General features: G+C 33.7%; 1 long non-coding RNA gene across 1 annotated transcript; it reads right to left on the bottom strand.

The window, feature by feature from the left end:
* Positions 1-6,623: 6,623 nt before the first annotated feature.
* On the bottom strand, positions 6,624-7,210 carry LOC117793421. The gene is made up of 2 exons (XR_004618267.1): positions 7,101-7,210; positions 6,624-7,013 (listed from the first exon to the last, which is right to left on the bottom strand). It is a non-coding gene; the product is annotated as an uncharacterized LOC117793421 (long non-coding RNA).
* Positions 7,211-13,742: the final 6,532 nt, after the last annotated feature.

The following is a 13,742-nucleotide window of genomic DNA, read 5'->3' on the forward strand; positions in this document are numbered from 1 at the left end:
GCTAATATTTGAACTCATACGTCTTGGTAGCTATGTCCAGTTTTCTCTCAGAACACAATTTTTCTTTCAAAAGCAACTTTATCATTTTTTATCAAAGAAATACCCATTCTTTATATAAACAGCAATATTAAAATTTATAGTATTTTAATTTTCAGTTGGTAAAAGCTAAAAATAGACACCTAAAAATTGTATACATGATATTATCACGTTCATTGACACGCCATGATAAATCCTGTTGAAAATATGAATAGCTGAAGAAGAAACCATCGTACAAAAAATTTAATTTATATGTGAAAAATATTTTCGACTCTTAAGACATTTCAACTAAATAATATATCACTTAAATATTGTTACTTTTTATCAAAGTATTTTTTCATTCATAGTGTTTTGAAAGGGTATTAAATCTGTAGCGAATATAACTTTAATTTCTTGGCTCGAGTGACAGTTGGCCTTCAATTGGCTTTTGTTCTGGGCTTGTTTGTGTCTATTTTGGCTTACCATTCAATAGTTTTCCACTCACGCTATTGTTGATTGCAATATCGACAACAATTCGCTACGTCTTCTGCAATGCGTGTGATAAATATTTTTCAATTCATTTTTCAATACATTATTCGCTACGTTTTCGCTCTCTTTTGTTAAGTTGCCATGCGACACAGCAGGTGCTGACATTCCTTATTAGATTGTCACACACACCCACAAACCTTCTAAACACACACAGTTCAAACATTTACATAAACATGAAGCAAAAAATAAACTCTTAGCGTTTTTCTGGTCAGGACATAAATACATATGACAACGCTCGATTAACAGTTGAAGCATCATAGGGAAGGGAAGGCTAGGGGTTTTTCCTCCCTTATGTTAGCTACTCGAAAACTGTTTTATTATAATTGCTATAGATTGATTACAAGTGTGTGTAATACTGGCTTTAAGTGTGCTAGGAATAGTTACAGACAGGATATATTGTGTGGCTAAGTAACATTGGAGGACTTCTGGTTTCGACCAAAGTTTCGATACAGCTTTGGAAAGCTACAGCTATGATAGTAATAGTGCTAAGCCATAATTAATTTAGATGCCACAAAAGCCAAAAATAGTTCCGCAATAAATTCCATAGCATACTTTGAGGAACCCTGACATATTTAATTAAAAATGAATTGAATTTAATTACTCTTACCAAAACTATGCTTTAGAATAACTAGAAAATTGATTTAAAGCGTAAAATTTCAAAGTAAACTTGGAAATAAGCTCATAAAAATTGAATTGGCAAAAACATTAAGACAATGGATCAAATAGATAAAGTATGTTTGTATTTTAAGGCTCTTCATTTAGGTCCTTCTTATCTCTACGTCGCTTTTTCGTTCTTACTCTTTATATTTTGTCACTGCTTAAGTTTCTACATGTTGCTTTCACCTACCAAAAAAATAGCCTAAGGAAATGTGAATCTATGTATACCTTGAATCCCCTACAGTTTGTCCCAAACAAAGAGCTTAGGCCGGCGGCAGAGGATACCTCCACATTTTTTTTGGGCGTGACTAATGAGGCGACAGTCTTTTGGTATATATTGGTGTATGGTCACATACGTGTACCTTTCAACTCCCACTTGCACTTGGAGGCCAGGTTAGCTTGGATGCCTATCCGCAGGACTAGATCCTATGTCAATTTGGGCTCAAGTGCCGTTCACATCGTTTGCTCATTTTGTGTTCGTGTTGTTTTCTTTTTTTAATAGCATAATTTGGGGGCAATGTTGGACCAACAGACAGACGGACAGACGGACAAACGGAGGCTTATGAATTTACCGGCCTCGAACGGCAACTACAACTCAAGTATTATTGTAGCCGACTTTTGGGCGCTTATTAAATTTTTATGCCAACACAAACAGCGGGAGGAAAAGCAAAAAAAAATAATAAAAAAAAAACAAAAAAACAAAAAAACACAAAAAGAAATTACAAGAAATGGACACTGGATTGAATTTCATTGCCGTCGACGCTGCCACACACACACACACACACACCGCACACACACACACACAAACACATCTATACACACGCACACACACATTGAACATACAAATTTGGTAATTGCGCACTTCATGTATATTTAATTTTGTTTTTTTTTTTTTTTTGTTTATTTTATTCTCTTGACTGCACAGTTGCCAAATGTCCAACCTTGCCCTTTGCCACAATTTGCTGTCAACGTGCCCCAATTTGTTGACTGCCGTTTGCCACTTGCCACTTGCCACTTGATATTTGCCACAATTTTTTTTAGAATAATTTTAAAATATAATTTTATTTTATTTTACATCTGTCTCTATTTCCTCGTGGAGTCACCATTAAAATTGTTTAAATCAGATTTATTCACAATCAACTGGGCATTTTGAATGCAACTAGTCGACGGGGGAATCTTTTTATAGCATAAACATATTAAAGGATGGCAGAGAGAAGTGGCTTACGTGAATTAAATAAGTAATGCGCAACGGAAAGGATACTGTCGAGCTGCTTATCCAGCCCTGAAGTGAGCTAAGAATTTACTGAGACTGAGAAGCTACTTGGCATTGAAGTGACCACTTTGAGAAGTTGTATCCTTTCAAATGGAGCTGCAAAAGAAGACAAAACTAAAATGAAAAGGTGTTAAAAAAGATCTTTGTTATCAAATCTACAAAGCTATTGAATCAGTCTTACAATACTAATTTAAATCAATTTTCTTTTGCAAGAGTTATTAAAGACTTTATTAACGAACTAATGATATGTTTAACGAAGTTGTGTTCTACTGGGTTTATTTTTATGCTATACAGGGTAACTCATGTCAGTCTATTTAGAAGTTTTTGTTCTCTTAGCTCATAACTAACAAGCACGTCTATGGGCTATAAGAAAATCTTAATTTTTTATGGAACCAGTTGGAAGCATGCAATTCATGACTTCTTTATGCTAAAGCCATAAATAGGATTACGATATCGTGAACAGTCCGCCTCGAGCTCTGCTTCTTCTACACTGAAAAAAAAAGACCAACGTCTAATAGGCTATTTCCCCGACAGCACATTCGGCACATTCGACGCCATTTTCATCATTCAGACCGAATGTTTCATTTCACTACAAAATCCGAATGATCATTTTGCCTCATTCACAATAAATGTTAACATTTTTTGCCATTCGCACTGCTGAATTTCAGTATTTTAATATCGAAAACCCGATGTTTATTGATAAACTCGTGGAAGAAAAGCAATAATCTCTCTAACCAGATGTTTTGTTCAATAAATAAGATAAGCATAAAATTTGCGCCAATTATAATTTCAAAATAAATATGAAAAATTTCTTATTTTCAGCTTCTTATAATTTTTGCACAGAAGCCGAACAACTGATTTATTTCGGGTGAATGGCAAATGTTTTAACAGTTTCACATTTGGCCGTGGAAAGTCAAAAATCTGACACATTTAAATGTGGGCAAATGTGGCAAATGTGAGTGGTCGTGGAAATAGCCCATAAAATCAAGAATATTCATCTTAAATATTTTGATATTAAAATAAGAACATTTCAAGACCTAATTTTAGGAACATTAATCGAAAAAATCAAAGATTTATAAAATTACCAAGATTAAATAAATATCTTTATAAATCGAAAAAAACAAAAAATTAAAAATTTTAAAATCATTTTTAATTATTTTATTTTTTGATTTTCATCTCAAGAACATATATTCTTAAAACAAAAACTTGGTTTTATTTGAAATGATTTTAAGACCAATAAGTGTTTTCTTAATTCAAGAATTTTATGTTCTCGACGCAATTTTTAGACCAAAATTCTTAGTTTTGAGACCAAAATCTTGATTTTAGAACATTTTTTTATCAGTGTACCCAGTGCAAAAGGGGCAAGAAATTTATTCTATGCCTCAAAGCGTGGCACAGGCAGAAAAAGAGGCAGGCAGATAGGCCGGCAGGTGTCGTAAATTGTAGCGCATTAATCGATTCATTTGATTTCCGGCATCATGGTGTGAGGCACACTCACGCACACATACACACTGTGGAGTCAAGTGCAAAACACTTTTCGGGCAAGTTCAAGTAATCAAAACCAATAAAAATAACAAACACACATCTGCCGTGCCTACAAATGCCCCTACCCCTGTCCCTCTGTGGCTCATCCCCATCGGTTCTGTTTCGGTTAATTGTAAACAACAACAGAGCGTATACGTAATGCCACAAGTATAAGCCAATTTTACGGCCATAAATATCAATTCAAAATCAAATGAAATCAAATCAAATTTGAGCTAAGCAACGTTTACAACGCCGTCAACGCAACAACGCCCATGGAGTATTGGGATCGTCTTTGATTTATGCCCTCTGAAATTTAAATAAAATATTTGCCCAGCTAAGCAAATTTATTAAAAAATATAAGATGTAAGTAAGCAACACGATTCAGAAAAACGATTGTTTAATACTCTATTGAACGGTTATACACTTATATCAAAAAAACGTTTATGAAAAGATACATATATTATAGTGGTCGTATTTGTATTTTTCTCTAATAATAGTCTTATTTTAAAAATAAAATATAAAGGTCGAATATTCTTGATTTTAGACATTAGTCTCTTTTATAAGGCCACATTTCATTTGGAAAGTATAGTAAATAAAATAAAGACTGACATATAAATATAATACTTTATGTACCTTGAATCGTTGCAGATAGTTACGTTCATATTACCCATTTTTAGGGTATAAAAAAAAAATGTTGATTTATGTGACTTGATAGATAGTCGATAACCGGCTTAAAATGCCGTTAACAACAACAATGGCCACAACATAAGAGGAAGAACAATTGGCTTGGCTAAATTGATAACAGTTATCGGTCTTGGCAAAGAAAAGCAGCTGGCTTTTAAATTTCACTAGCTCAACATTTATCCATATTTTTTTATTTTTTTTTTGGCATCAACATTCGTTTTTCGCTCTCACTCTCTTTTTCTCTATTGTGTTTACCTTTCGACATGCCGAAAGGTGTGAGAAACCTAAAAAGAGACATTGGTGCATTTAAAGTCGATACATTTTTTATTACAAATAATAACAATTGGGTATATTAGTTGTAAATGCGAGAGAAACAAAGATAATTAAATGTAATTTTAAAACTAAGAGATTGATTAAATTTGTATGCAAAAGTTTCTAAAAGTTCAAGTCTTCAGTTCCAGAAATAAGAATCTGACTTATTCCAGGGTATTCATCTTTTGTGTGCCCTAGTCTCACCTGAGCTATTTTCAACTCATTCTTCGCGTTTCTGAAAACTTTTAATGAGCAAAATTATTGGCAGCAGTTGAAGAAAGACGAGGAGCCCGCGGCGTTCAGTGCTAACAAATCAAATCAAAGTAAAACGAAATGGAATTAAATTCAATTATAAATTGTTTTGGACGAATTCGCAATAGTTAAAAAAAACCAAAAAAATTAAATGTAATAAAAAAGAAGAAGATGCAAATTGTAGCGTGAATGAAATGAAATGAACTTAATCAACTTTTCATGATATTTACATTGCTTTGGGAGTTGAGAAAATTTAATTTAGTGGCACCTTATTGCAATTATTTTAAGCAGACCAAGAAATTTACAAATAAACGAATAAAGTGGCAAATAAAATGGAATAAATGTATACATAAATCAGACTAGAATTTTAATGGCTTAACAGAAAGATAATGCATTTAAATACATAGTACATTTGAGCGATAAAAATGGAGTACACAAAGTTTAACTAAAAACATTTATGAAAAAAAAAGATATTACCTCAGTCACTTAAAGCCATAAAAGGCAATGGAGGACGTCTGAATTTGCATAAAATAAACAAAATTAATAGAAAAGCACAAATTACAATTAAAGAGTGAAAGTCAAGGACAATTTGTATATATTTTTTTCGCCACTTGAGGCTGCAGATAATGGAAAAATAAATTATGAAATTGGTACCTGGAATGCTATTAAGGTATAAAATCAACGGATATTCACAAAGGCTGAACAAGAGACAATTTAAATGTATTTTGTTTGTCATGCAAAGTGTTGCCGACGGCATCAGCCATGGCCTATTCTTAATTTCCGCAATGGCAAAAGAGAAGGAGAACCTTTCCCCAACCCCCCTTACCACACTGCTTACACGTCAACCATAACCATACCCATTCCAGGTTTTTCTCTAACCTGCTCTATTGTTTTTTTTTTAAGCTTTTTAATGCCACTTTATTGTAGGCAGATCAGTGGGAACAATGGCGAACAACAACAAAGCGGAAAAGCCGCAAAAAAATATAGAAAACAGAAAATTGAATATAAAAAAATAGAACATTTACTACAGTCTTTATGTTGAAGTCAAAATACCCCACATTTATATTGCTAGAAATTTAAATTTTAAATTGTAAGAATGCTTTTTTTCTCGAGAATTCTACACAACTTGGAAATGGTATGTGAGATGGCATAGAACTTGTGCTTGTTAACTTTTATTAAAAAATAACTTCTAAGAATAAAATTGTTTTTTTATATCGAATGAAAAGTGTGCGTAAATGTGTGTCTTGATAAGTGAAGTTTACTACTAAAATTTTATTCAATTGGAATTTCAATAAGATGAATATAGCTATCCAATTTTTCGATTGAGAGACTTCAGTAACAAAATAATGCCAATGAGTTATGGGTTTTCAAAAATGATAAGCCAAATAATTGATTATTATGATCAATCAATCACAACACAACTTTATTGAAATTACATTATACAAAATTTTTGTTATAGTGCAGAGCTGAACTTGTTGATAACTTATAAAAATATATTTATTAATACACTTTTATTTTGTTGATACTAGAATATTTAAATAGTTTGATATAAAATGTCGCTATTATTGCAGTTTTAAATAATTTGATACTTCTGATCCCTTTAAGTGTTCCAGTTTTAAAGACAGCCTTGAACTTCGGTTAAGACGCCAGCAATTGTCAAAGATACAATGATATTGGGTGTCTCACAGCTCGTAAAATCAAAAATTGAGATCAAAGAGCCATTAATGATTATTTGAAGAGAATTATTCTGCAAAGAAGTAGAAGAGGCGGGAAGAGAAGGAGACAGGGATGAGAAATGTTATATGTTGCTGAGTGTTAACATTGCTGCACTTACATCTATTGTAGTTTCTGGAGTTGTGACCTCTTCGGTTGTTGGTGTTGTTGGTGTCTCTGTAGTTGGTGTTGTTGGTGTCTCTGTAGTTGGTGTTGTTGGTGTCTCTGTTGTCGGTGTTGTCGGTGTCTCTGTTGTCGGTGTTGTTGGTGTCTCTGTTGTCGGTGTTGTTGGTGTCTCTGTTGTCGGTGTTGTTGGTGTCTCTGTAGTCGGTGTTGTTGGTGTCTCTGTGGTCGGTGTTGTTGGTGTCTCTGTTGTCGGTGTTGTTGGTGTCTCTGTTGTCGGTGTTGTTGGTGTTGTTGGTGTCTCTGTTGTCGGTGTTGTTGGTGTCTCTGTTGTCGGTGTTGTTGGTGTCTCTGTGGTCGGTGTTGTTGGTGTCTCTGTTGTCGGTGTCTCTGTTGTTGGTGCTTCTGTTGCTGCTGCATATGTTACTGGATAGGCGCCATAAGGATAGCTGCCTGTTGTGGGAGCATAAGCTGCCGGCTTTCCTGCATACATTTTGTTGGCGTAGGGCACAGGTATGGAGCTCAGGTACGGGCCAGGTGCCTCGGCAATTGCTCTGGCACCATTCGATCCTCCAGCTGCGGCATACGCATAAGAAAGTCCACTCGATGCGGCGCTAGACTTGAAGTTTGTATTCCCGTAAGCCGATCCACCAAAAATAGGAGCCGCTTCGCCGTAGGCATAATCCGTTTGTATCGATCCAGAGCCGGAGGGAGCTGAACCATACTGACCAAAGGAGAAAACATCATCGTAATTTTCACCATAATATTCAGCAGTGGCAACCAATGCCAGACTGATGAGCAAAGTGAAACTTAGAGCTGTCATTTTGTGGTGTTAACTCTGTGGTGCAGTCGTCTCACTGATGTCTTAGCCAACTGCAACGCCGCCTTTTTATTGGGCGTCAGATGGCGCCAATTCGCCTTTGTCCCACATAAATTGTCGACAAAACACACATTCCGACAATACAGATTCATATTCATGTTCTATCGCTGTGGCACGTGATTAAAACTCGACTAGACCGGGTACTCGTTGCAACTCGCACTCACCCGACCAAAGAACATTCACTTTCATATTATTATGCTTCTGCAAGTGCTACTATCTGACCCCTACGTGCACTTGACCAACTCTTTTTTTGTTATAAGCTAGTTACGAAACAAAAAACAATTATGCAAAAACATACAATTTAAACATAACATTTTTTTTAACTTAATGAATTAATAATTAAAGCTTTGACTTGATAAACTTATTGTAAGTCTCCCTTGGAGAAGATTCAATAATAAAGGCAATGTAAATTTAAAAAAAAAAAAATGAATTCAAAATCAATCAAGTTCGCACTTTCGTTCAGAGTGACATTCAATTATTCATTCTGATTGAGGTCAAAAAAATATTCGAATTCATTATGCAACTTTTATGTTTTTTTCTCAACTAACTAGACTTGAAAATGTTTAAAATTGTACACTATAATACTTCAAACCCTTTAAGATCTCTTAAGAAAATTCCAAAATGCTGCACTTAAAAACCCATAGAAGATGAAAACAAATGACTATTGGTTTTTGTGTTATTTATTTATTGTTAAGTTGCTGAATTTTTTTTTAATTGTGTTTGAACTGTTAATTTTAGTATAAAATTATGTCAATATTGCTGCATAATTAATTAAAAATTTTATTGTTAAAACTAGTCTATGTTCGTTTGTACATTTTTTTTAAAACAAATTTTCACCTCAACACGGAAAGCCAATAAGTAAAAATAAAAGAAGTCGGTTTCAAAAAGCTTAAAGTGTACTAATAACAGCCTTTAATGCAAACAAACCTATAAAGAACTCAATTTGCAAGTCAATGGCCAAGAACAAATCTATGAGTTTCACAGTGATGAAACTAAAAACGAAATTGTTTAAATAATAAGAGAGTCATTAGTTGCATTTACTTGTAATCCAAGTAAAAGTGCACAATGGATGTGCTGTAATTGAAGCACGAAGTAATTAAAATTCACAAAGTAATTGTGATACAAAGTCTGACCAATTATTAAGCAAGCTGAGGCAAGAAAAATCACTTCAATCAACTATTACACAAAAACTAATTTAAAACATTCGTAGCAGATGTTAGAACTAATCAGAGAATAGCAGCTGAAACTTGTGGGACTTATAACTAAAAAGCAATATTTACGATTAAGAATATACGAGTATTAGAATGAGTAGACTTTTAGTTTTCACTGTAATCATATGACGAATGCAGTAATGTTTTAAGCAAACATAAAGATTAGAAGAGTCAACAATTTTAAAACAAATATGCAAAAAAATAATGAAGCTCGAAGAAATTTAAGTAGAATTTTAAATTGTATACTGAAAGCTAGTAAGTTGTCTCCAGTTAGAATAGTCTCTTTTGTTAACAGTCAGTACAAATTACAAATTTCCTTGTTCAAATTTCGACATGCAACTGTTGAGTAAGTCCTTCTTAGTCCCTTGAATACAGCTGACAATAATAAGCTTAAGTTAAGTAAGTTTATGCTATTGTACCATGGTGTAAATCTAGGCAAATCAATGTGTACGATACTTCTCAGCTGCGCTTTCCTATGTCGCAGATGAATATCTTATCAATTTATGATATTCAATTTCCTTTGTCATCTTTGAAACAGTGTGTGAACGAACAACAGCTGTGAGCATTTGGCATTTTGCTTGAAAGAGTTGCTCAACTCGGCTCTTAGATATAAATTAAAGGGAGAACTATTTCAATTTATTTGAAGCAACATTTCATTTTCTAGACTCTGTTACCAGCTGGCAAATCAGTCAAGTCCCTTATCCCACTGCGCCTCTATATCGCCACAATTCGCATAGTTCACCCGCTGTGCAACTGTCAAGATGAACAAAACGATTGTCGGTTGATACCCTATAGTGTGATTTGAGTGGAGAGAATTGCACGAAGAGTATTCTGATTAAATAAGCTTAAAAACTATACATTGTGTGTCAAAACTTGAAATATTCGTCAAAAAATTGCTATGGTATCACGAATATTTTTTATTATAAAAGCCGGTCATTTTATCAATGTACTTTTTTTGTGTACAATTTTGGAAAATACAAAAAAAAAAATACTTTAAGGTAGCATCTGTCATTTATTGGAAGTGTATATGTAAAAACAATATAGAGAGGAAACTCAGTTTTACTACAATACACTAAATCATAATAACATTTTTTTTAATAACTAAAAAAATGAATCTAAATCTCTTTGACATGGGATTTGGAAAAATAAACGTTTTAAATTTTTTATCAACTTACTAACAGTTGAACGCGACAATTCAGGTCCATAAAATACAGAGTAGCTGGATAATTGGTTTTTGTTCTATTTTACTTATAATTCACTATTTTAAGTTAAGGAATTATAAAAAATGGGCTAAACAAAAAGAGTCTTATATTATTTTACAACTGTTAAACTGTTAAACTACTAAACTTTAAGAAAAATTCCTACAGCTAGCTACTGTGCAGCATTTCTTTGAAAGTTACAGGGTATAGTTGCCAGAAAACACTCACAGTAACACCCACCAGTAAAGAGAGAGAGAGACACACACAGACACACAAACACACACACACACACACAAACAATCCATGTGCCACTGTACAGTATCATATTTTCAATGCTAAGCCATTTGCTTTGTGCAACTTGTTGCTTTGTGCCCAACTTGGAATCCACTTGCACACCACTTACATTCCACTTACATTCCCAGCCATCATAGGCGTCGGCAAAGCAGTGCGCCAGGCTTTTTGCACAGTTTACAGTCCAGCAGTGGAGCATGAGGTGGTTGTGGCTGTGGTTGGCTGTTAGTGGTACTGTGTGGCTTTTGGGATGTTGGCATGTGTGAATGATGGACAGTTTCTGCTGCGTGGCCATAAGAAATATTTCGTTTCGTTTCGTTTTGGTTCATTTGCCAACTTGCGACGCGGCCGAACAGTCGATTGGGAAATCAGACAGCATTTAGTTTTGTTTCGGGACTTGTGATATGTTTTTGGCGCCAGATAAATTTCGAATATTTTGTATAAATAAATAATAAGCGAAACAGCAGCCGCAGCGCGTTAATTAAACAATACAAAAGCAGAAAACCGAACAAGAAACCATTTGTAAGTGATTCTAGCAGTACTATACAAATTCTCATTAGAGAATTATATTTAGTCAAGTATAACTAATCGCATTCACGTTCCGCAAAAATTTGTTTATTTGTGCTCCGAAATTATGTGAAGATATTAATTTTTTTATTTTACAATGCGAAAAAATGATACAAAGTAATTTATAATCATGAGCAAATTTTATAAACAAAAGCCGATTTAATTACGTGGGTTCATCATATTTTCCTATAAAATGTTCGCGTATTTTTCGTTTTCTTTTTTTAGACGATTTTTGTATTAATTTGTTGTCGACAACATAAGCAACTAACTAACTTTGATTAGCTACAAATTACGGGAAAACAAATGGAAAAAATAATCGCATAAAAAAGTGCCAGACTAGCAGGTAATCAGCTAAACAAAATGCCAAATCCGGCGAATAAGGGAAAAACTTTGTACTATGGAGTAAATAGTAGTATTATAAGGAAAAATATATAAAGGCAATGGACGAAAAACTGAATTATATATTATTTAATTGGATTATTTTCAACAGTTTATTAATAAGTACATCATTTTGGTTTTATTTTGCAAGTTATGTGAATAAATCTTGGTAACATTGCTTTGGTTAAATTATAATTATTTTGTTTTTCCAGATGTTTTGTGTTAAACTGATCGGATACAATTTACAGATTGTTGACCTAGTCGGATTAACAGATCTTTACATTTTCTACTTTAAAATAAAAATGAAAATAAGTGAATTTTTAAGTAGTGTCAAACTTCCAATTCCTAAAAGAGTTTTTAAATTTAAACGCTCATTTGTATTTTATTTGCTGAAATTTTTTTATTTATCCCTAGCCTTGCAAACAAGATATTTAAAAAAGTGGGAAAGGCTATAGACGAGATTCCGACCATAGGATACCCGTTACTTATTTCAATATATATACTATAAAAGTACTTTAAAGATATTACGGCCTAATGAAAACTATTGCATACTTTTAGGTGATTGTAACGAAATAATAACTTTATTAATAACTTTGGTTAGCTTTTACTGAAGTTCTACTTGTCTGATCTTTCTGCGGTTAAGTGATATTATAGATAACGAAATTGATCTTGATCTCCGTGGGGTCTATAGAAATCTGTAGAGATTTCAAACAAACTTGACCTGCTCCAACGCATTTGGAGTCTGTAGGTGAAAGTTTGGTATCTCTGTCTCTTATAGTCTCAGAGATCTAGGCGCTCACACAGACGGACAGACAGACAGACAGACAGACAGACAGACAGACAGACAGACAGACAGACAGACAGACAGACAGACAGACGGACAGACATACATGGCTATATCGACTCGGCTGTTGATGCTGATTAAGAATATGTATACTTTATAGGGTCGGAGATGCCTCCTTCTCCCTGTTACATACAATTCAACGAACACAATATACCTCTTAACTTGTTTTTTAAGTAACGGGTATAAAAATAGTTTTGATATGATAGTTTAAGGTTAGAGTTATTTATTGGAATTTGAATATAAAAATATCAAAATATTAAATCGAACAGTTAAATCAAATGTATTTTACTTATTTTATCTGAAATTGTTCCGTACTTTAAGAAAAAGACCTAAGGTGCCACATTTCACAGCTTGCCATCAAATAAAAGGATCTAGTGCCCACATCTGAGCCATATTTTATAAGATTTTCGAACTTATGGGAAAAGAAGAAAAACGATTTAAAGCTCCACTGTGCTGTGGCTGTAGGATGTTAAAGCCGTCTCTCAACCAGTTAGTGAGCCGCAAAATTTGCGCAAACACACACAAAAGCATAATTGCATTTAGTGACCCATACACACACACATATAGGCTAATACAAGCAAATTGAGTGGACAACATTTGCAATAGCTAAACTCATTTATTATTATAATTGCTTAAAAAAAAAGAACAACGAAAAAAATTGTAGCATGAACAAATCGAGTTGGCAATATGTTGTGGGTGTATGTGTGTGTGTGTGTGTGTGTGTTTCGATTTCCGCTGTCAAGCTACTTGCGCTGCCATCATCATTAACTAGACGACTCACAAACGATATACAGCACACTCCCACTCCCACACACTGCGTGTGTGTGTGTGTGTGTGTGTGCGCTAAACTGCAAACAGTAACAAGTCATCAACCATATTCAGCATTCAGTATGTTATGTGTACATATAATTATCACAGCTCGATTCGCAACCATTAATATCGATTCGAACTCTTATTCATATTCGAACCCACACTCGCCTTCCTATTCGTATTCATTTTTGTATCCGGCGGCAGTTTTTCTTCCCTTTTTATTTTTTTGTTAGAAAACATAAATTTCAATATCTATTTAATTTATGCAACGAAACGTTTTGTTTTGCGTATTTTTTTCTTGTAATTATGTTTTCCATAATTTATTCTCATATTTATCCAGTATTTTATAATTTATTGAATTGGTTTATGCGTTTATGTAAGATCCTGTTGAAATACACTCCGTTAATGTACATCAACTCATCTATCTGCTGTCTCCTTATTCTCTTCTTTTGTTTTCCTT

Source organism: Drosophila innubila, chromosome X (genome assembly GCF_004354385.1).
Source record: "Drosophila innubila isolate TH190305 chromosome X, UK_Dinn_1.0, whole genome shotgun sequence".
Classification (NCBI taxonomy): Eukaryota; Metazoa; Arthropoda; class Insecta; order Diptera; family Drosophilidae; genus Drosophila; species Drosophila innubila.